We start from the raw sequence: 7,917 nt of genomic DNA on the forward strand, positions 1-7,917 counted from the left end.
TCGGTGTGACGTCGACATCACAGTCGTTTGTATCGCCCACGCGTTTTTTATTAGGGAACGGGAGAGGAACTTCACCTGGGCTCTTGAGAAACTTAAAGAAATGCTCGATGATTGTATGGAGCCACACGTTATACTGACTGACATGGACCAAGCCCTCATGAACTCATGCGACGCAGTCTTCCCTAATGCCACCAAAAATTTATGTAGGTGGCACATATCCGAGAATATAAAGAAAAAATTTAAGAGTCTTTATAGTACGGATATGGAGACGGACTTCGCGTACTGATGGAAGGTCCTGTATCAGTCTACGATGATACAACTGTTTGACAATCGTTCCATGGAGATGGAACGTCATTTAGTACAGTACGATAGAGAAGGTGAGTCTTTCATATCAGTTGACAGCTTTTAATAGTCTAGACATACGTCTTATTAACATTTCCCTTTATTTTTTCAGAGGTCTAGAAATACTTTCTTAACAACTGTTTGGATCCATACGAACACAAGTTTATAGCTTGCTGGATCGACGAACGGCGAAACTACGGCAAGCACACAACAAACCGAGTTGAGAGCCAGCACGCCAATCTGAAAAGGTACCTCAACGGAACCAACAACTCGCTCGACACAAACCAAGTTAAGAGCCAGCACGACAATCTAATATAATTAATATTTACCCATTATGCCTTTTGATTTAATTAAAAGGATAAAAGAAAAGGAAATTTGTGATTGGTTAGAATGACTTCTCACATTTTTCATAATAAAATGATTTCTCTCTTGAACTTAAGCCTATATATATATATATGTGTGTGTGTGTGTGTGTGTGTGTGTGTGTGTGTGATAAGTATCATTACAGAACTCTTAAATTAATTAAGAGCTCGAAGGAACTCATAATAACTAACTTTTTTTATAAAAATTTTTGTATGTTAATATTATTTGAGTGTAGTGTTATCACTTTTTGTATTTATATATATGATTACAATTATACAAATTAGTTTTTACACATACTTAATTTTCTTTTACACATATGGAAGTTTGATATTACATAAATTACATATATGTAAACTTGTGATTTATAAATGTAAATCAAAAATTTATATATCAAATATGATAAAACTACTCTCAAATAATGTTATTATATAAAAAAAATTGAAAAATATTTGGTTTTTAAGAGTTCTTAAAAGTTTTTAACTTTTTTTTTGAGTTATTAAATGAAACTAACCCTATATATATATATATATATATATATATATATATATATATATATATATATATATATATATATAGGGGAAGTATAGAATGAAGAAAATGGTTCAAATAAGAATAAAGAGTTTTCTAGGAATAGTAAGAACCAATAGATTTTTGACATTTGGCATTAAAACCTATGGTAAAAGAATAATTCTAGTATGTCAGTTATAATGGTGAGTAATTCTAGGAAACTATGTCGGTTTTTGGTAATTTTAAATCTCAACCATTGATTAACATGATCCAATGGCTATGATTTATTCTTTGTCTTCCTAGGAAATTATTTTTTTTTACAATAACCCTCCCCTAAAATGAAAACTCACTTGAGCTTTGAAAACCCTATTTAACATCGTTTTTTTTACACACGTAATATGTGTTGTAACATTTGCTACAAAACATCGAAACATAAAAAAAATTGTTTTGCTATTTTTTAACATTTTTAACTAATTTTTTTATATGTTTTCAGGAGAGAGAAAAAGTTATATTTATGTTTAAATTTTTTATTAACTTTAATTGTGGACCACATGATTCAAACTTTAATTAAAAACATGTGGTTGATAATGGATTTTTAGAGTTTTTATAACCCAAGTGGGTTTTATTTTAACCTATATATATATATATATATATATATATATATATATATAAACGAAACACTTAAAATCCTACATGTCACGATGTGGTTGCTTCACCTTTTTATGGAAATCACCAGATTGCTTGATTTTTAAATGGAGGCCTCTCATTGATTTAACCTAAATTCATAGGTATGGGTCTTACCAAAACCAGATAGCTCTTAAACGGGTTATAACATCTCATTAAATTAAAAATTAATCTTACCAATTATTTGATATGAAAATCCTATAAAACAGGGACATACTGAAATTTAATATCCAATTTAAAAAGAAAAAGATATTATTTATAATTAATAAACAATTTTACAATAAAAAACATAAGCGGGTCATGGGTCACCAAATTCAGATAGCTTTTAAACGGGTTATAACATATCATTTATTTATGAAACCCTTTCATCATCAAACCCTAAGTATATTATTAACTTTCATACAATAAAAAAAATTAAAATCCAAAAAGTAAATATTAAAAAACGAAAAATATAAAACAACCATTCTCTCAAGCCATCAAATTGCTTTACTTGTAAATAAAGGCTTCTCACGAATTTGACCCAAATTCACGGGTAAAGGTCTCACCAAACTCAGATAGCTCTTAAACGGGTTATAACATCTCATTATATTAAAAATTAATCTCATCAAATATTTGATATGAAAATCCTATAAAATAGCGATATACTAAAAATTAATATCCTATTTTATTTAAAAAAAAGTATTATTTATAATTAAGAAACAATTTTATAATAAAGAAAATAAACGGGTAATGGGTATCACCAAACCCAGATAGCTTTTAAACTGGATTATAACATATCATTTATTTGTGAAACCATATTATCATCAAATCTCAAGTATATTAATTATTAACTTTCTTACATTAAATAAAATTAAAATCCAAATATATATATATATATATATCTGTGTGTGTGTGTGTGGTGGAGTTGTAATAAGAAGTGGAGTGTGTCTAAAAAGTATAAGAAGTAATCTGGTGCGTTAGATTTAATGATCTGATGGTCTGGATAGAAAGTGTGTTTTTTAGACGGTGTTCTTTTTTTAATTCTTGTTTTATAACACTCTAAGGGCATATTCGTCCAGTGTGTTATATTATATATGGTAACAAAATTAAATTACAACACCAAAAACACATCGTAATATATATTACAGTGTGTTTTAAAACACAACACCAAATATTAATCCATATTTATACACAACATCAAGAACACCAAGAACAAAAACACACTTATATATATACCCATAAAAGATTAAAAAAAACACGCACACACACACACACACTCTCTCTCTCTCTCTCTCCCCCATCAAACCCACCACCATTGCCACCACCTACCTCCACATCACCAGCCGCCACCGACCTCCGGCAACCATCATCACCAGGCTATTCACCGCCTATCACCACCCCTCACGCCTATCACCAGCTCCACCACGTAAATAACACACTGAAACCCATCGATTAACATATTATAACACATCACGTCCGGCGTCGCTCCTCTCTCGGACATTTCATCGAACACCTGGCATGCACGACCCGTCTCACCATTCTTCACCAACCCATTAATCAAAGTCCCATAACTAAACTTATCCAGTAGCATCCCTTTCCGAAACATCCAATCCACCGTGTTCTTCGCCCGCACAAACTCCTTCCATTTACACTTAATCATAACATTATACGTTTTCAAATTCGGAACACCACCCATTTTTCTAAAGCTTCTAAACAACAATTCGACACGATTAAACTGATCGGATTCAACAAAAGCATTGTATAAAGTATTGTAAGATCTTATACCTGGGCCACAGCCAAAAATTTGTTTCATTTGTTGAATTAAGGTTAGGGTTTGATCGATCATGGAGTGTTGGGTATATGTTTTGAGGATGATTAATGGGATGTGTGGTTAGTGGATTGGATTAAGGTTATTATTTGTGGGCTAAGTTTGGGGGTTTTGGAGATACAGCGGAGGATGTGGTTGATAACAGTAGTGGTGGGGTGGTAGTTACGGGTGGCGGACAGCGGTGGTGAAGAGGTTGACGGCGGTGAGTGAACAAAAACGGCGGCGGCAGCTGAGCAAATTGATATCTGGATCTGGTCTGCCGGTGAATATGCCAAAAATCTTTTTCAATAAATATATTAATTAAAATTTTAACAATATAATAACTTCTAAAATTAATTCAAAAAATAACAAAATAACTATAGACCATCCTTCCCTTGTTTATTATATTTCATCCAACGGTCCATATAACTTCTTACACTTTTTAGAAAAAAACCGCTTCTTATTCTAACCTTGCTATATATATATATATATAATGGTATTTTTTTAAAAATAATTTACATGAAAAGAATAATATGTAAAAAAAAAGTTAATCTGAAAAACCGAAAACATTGACACGTTTGAGAACAATCATTTTGACAATCGAAAGATTTTTCGGAGGCTGTGTTGTGATTAATAATTTCCCCAATTGGCCTGTTGTTGTTGTTGAATATTCTTCTTCAGCAATTAGCATTTGATTCATCAATGGATGTCGATCCCAGGCAGTACGAGCAAATCGTAAGTTCCATTCATTCCTTCAATTTCTTAGTCAACGTCAACGATGCATCTTTCAACTATTTTTTACCCAACCAACCAATGATATTATTCAAAATTGAAAACCTAATACGTATGCATACAAAATTAGATTGGAAATTTGGTGATGGGTTCAACTTTGAACTTCAATTTGCATATTTTGAGCCCTAAAATTTGGTGATAGGTTAAGAATGCATGCAGTTATGAGAGGCATTCTTGAGAATACTAAAATTGTAATGATACTGACTGACCAAGGCAAATCCCACATAAACGAGAGATTCTTGGTTTATAAGAAATGCCCCGTCTCTTAAATCATCAATGAGTTTTGGGCTTACTTGGCTGTGGGTGGAACATATGAAAACGTGCTATGGGTACCAAAATCACATACTGAATGAAAGACAAATTAGAAAGTTGACATAGTGTTTCATTTCTTATGTAAAACGAAAATGTTTGATTTTACGTTTGAACAATTCTTCTCAAATGAAATGATGCTCTATTGCTGTTAACTAAGAGAAATTTATGAAGGCGATCTGTTTATTACAGAGAAATCCAATATTAACATCGTCGTCCTGATGTCACACATATAATGCTCTTTTGAACTTTTTGAAAGAACTAGTTTGGAGCTTGTACATATGATGTCCTTTCTTTCAAATCTTGTTATTGTGCTTTTCTGTTTATTCATAGTTAGGGCTATAATATTCGCACTTTTCTTTTTTATAACTCTAATCTTTCTAATATAAACATGCCAGAAAATCAATGGCAAAGACAGTCACAATATCATCTTATCATATCTCATGCACGGTTGCTTTAAAGATACCGTGGAATCACTTGTTGCTTCCACTGGATTAAAAGTATCCGCTGCTCAGTTGGAAGACATGGATTAAAGAAAACGTGAGATTAAATCTTTATAATATTTTTTAAATACAGCTACATTGTGTTTCTTGCAGTTTTATATTATAACCCTTTCAGGAATTTTACACTTTGCATTGAACGGGAATGCGTTAGGGGCTATTCTGTTAATAGAACAGATGGCGCCCGACCTACTTGAAAATGACAAAAGCTTGCTTTTTGATCTTCTAAGCCTTCGTTTTGTTGAACTTATTTCCTCAAAGAAATGGTAAGCACCAATAATCATATTAACAGCTTGTTTGTTTGAAGCGATATGCACTTTTTAAATTAGAACAAATTACTCTTTTCGTCCTTAAACTAAGGAAATAACAGTAATTATTATTTATATTCATATTTTGTCGCAGTGTCCCTTTTTTCCACCAACGGACTTTAGATTTTTTTTTTTTTTTTTTTTTTTGTTAAGTCCAGTCAAATGCTTTGCACATGAAGGAAATTTAGGCAATTAACCCTTTTTAATGAAAAAAAAACAAATATATTTTAATATTTTATTAAAAAGGTAAAAGGACCAAACTACCCTTATGTGCAAGGCACGCAACTAGGTTTAACAGAAAATTCTAACGACCGTTAATGGAAAGGATGCAAAATGTGAAAAAATATGAACATAAATGACGATTTCTGTTATTCCCTTAGTTTATGGACAAAAAGTGAATTTTGCTATGTAGCTGAAGGACGAAAAATGCTACTTGTTCATTAAGTTATGTAATTTTAATGTACATATTACTTGGCAGCACAGAAGCTCTTGAATTTGCTCAAGCCAAGTTGACCCCTTTTGGTAAAATGCAAAACTATGTTGAAAGGCTAGAAGTATGTTTCTTTTTATTAATCATATTAACCGCCTTTTTTGTTTGGTAAATAAATGACTTGCTTTCGTGCAGGATATTATGGCTTTACTAGCTTATGAAGAACCAGAAAAATCACCTGTGTTTCATCTACTTTGCTTGGAATACAAGCAACAAATCGCAGACAACTTGAACAGAGCAATTTTGGGTCTGTATGTTTTATGATTTCTTGTTTTTGTAATTGTTTATATGGTTTTGGTGTTATATTGTTTAACTCTCATTTGCTTCATGGTACTGTCAGCACATGCAAGTAAGCCAAGTTATTCAGAACTAGAAAGGATAATACAGCAGGCAACTGTAGTTAGACAATGCTTAAATGGAGAACCTGGAAAGGTAAACTAAAACCTTTTTGCTTTCTTCGGGTTCGTATGTAAATCGCTTGATCACTTTGTTGATTGGAAAAAATAGAGTGTAGATATGTAAGAGTTTCTTCTTTATCGGTTGTTGATGTAAAAGTCATAATGCATGCGATTTATGGGTGACAAAATTGGCAGATTGGTTAACAGGTTAAATCTGGTATTTCCAATATTTTCAGTGTCTCTATACTTAATAAATGATTAATATATAAAATATGATTATGAAAACTGCATTATCATCACTACTAAACATATTATTTTATTTAAAGCAATTTAAGTGGTCTATTATATACTAAAGCAATTTAGACAATATAATTTTATTTATTCAAATACCTGTACTTGACCCATTTTCTTTATATTTAGGTCTTATGATATAGCCCTTTTGACCCATTAAAATGAAAATAGCCATATCGTTTTTGATATGTAAGAGATTCTGCATTGTCGATATCTTGAAGTAAAAATTGTACAATGGATGTGATTTAAATCTGGTACATTTTTTTCCTTTTTTTTATATTATATCAAACAACTGTATTATCATCACAACTAGACATTTTTTCTATTAAAGCAATTTAGGTGATCTTGTATATTCAAATACGCTTCAGATGACTCTGGATCTGCCAGTTAACCCAGTTAACCCGTGTCCTTTATAGTTAAATCTTTTATATAAACCTGTTTGACTTGTTAAAGATAAAGCATAACCCGTATATTTTTTATGCAGGATGTAGAGTCACCCCCTTTCTCTTTGAAGGATTTTCTGAAAGGCTAGATTTGCGAAAAGAATATCCTTTCGGTTTGATTTTCCTTGCATGCCATGGGTTTGGTTTAACATGGTTTTATGTTTAGTCGAGGTCTCATCCGGGCCCGTTGCTCGTTTTGTAGTATAAAACCGTTGTAATATTCAACTCGTTGGGGTGGGAAGAATACCCTGATCAATACTTGATGTTCTTAGCAGTGTTGTTTCTTGAGGTAAAGATTCATTTGTAAGAAACTGTATTCCCATTCCTTGGGGTAAAAGAAACTTGGATTGTATTGTGGACCATGTTTCATTGTGTTGGTGGTTGTTGTGCATGCTTTCTTTTCTTTGAAGGTTAATATAGCCTCACAAAGGGTGCTCATGCACTTATGTGGCATACTGGCATTGGATTTCTTTCTTAAATAAAATATATAAGTCATCGAAGCATTTCTTTTTAACAACTTACACATTCATTCACCATGAATCTTAACTATTGCCCATATGGGGAAGTTGGGTAGCATTAGACCCATGTGAATACTAACAGTCGCATTTAGATCTCTTAACACAATCCAAACTCTTTGAATCATTACACTTTAATCCTTTTGAATCCATTCTACATCAAGACACTCCTGGTGGTTTCTTCGCGTA

General features: G+C 32.0%; 1 pseudogene across 1 annotated transcript; it reads left to right on the forward strand.

Moving 5' to 3' along the window:
* The first annotated feature begins 4,346 nt into the window (after window positions 1-4,346).
* On the forward strand, window positions 4,347-7,592 carry LOC143622401 (uncharacterized; annotated as a pseudogene). The gene is made up of 7 exons (XR_013151694.1): window positions 4,347-4,417; window positions 5,182-5,323; window positions 5,402-5,549; window positions 6,070-6,145; window positions 6,217-6,328; window positions 6,422-6,513; window positions 7,255-7,592. The product of XR_013151694.1 is annotated as an uncharacterized LOC143622401 (transcript).
* Window positions 7,593-7,917: the final 325 nt, after the last annotated feature.

The sequence above is a fragment of the Bidens hawaiensis genome, unplaced genomic scaffold (assembly GCF_021521415.1).
Source record: "Bidens hawaiensis isolate Kalapana, Puna unplaced genomic scaffold, B.hawaiensis_p1.1 tig00003126_1, whole genome shotgun sequence".
In the NCBI taxonomy this organism is placed as follows: domain Eukaryota; kingdom Viridiplantae; phylum Streptophyta; class Magnoliopsida; order Asterales; family Asteraceae; genus Bidens; species Bidens hawaiensis.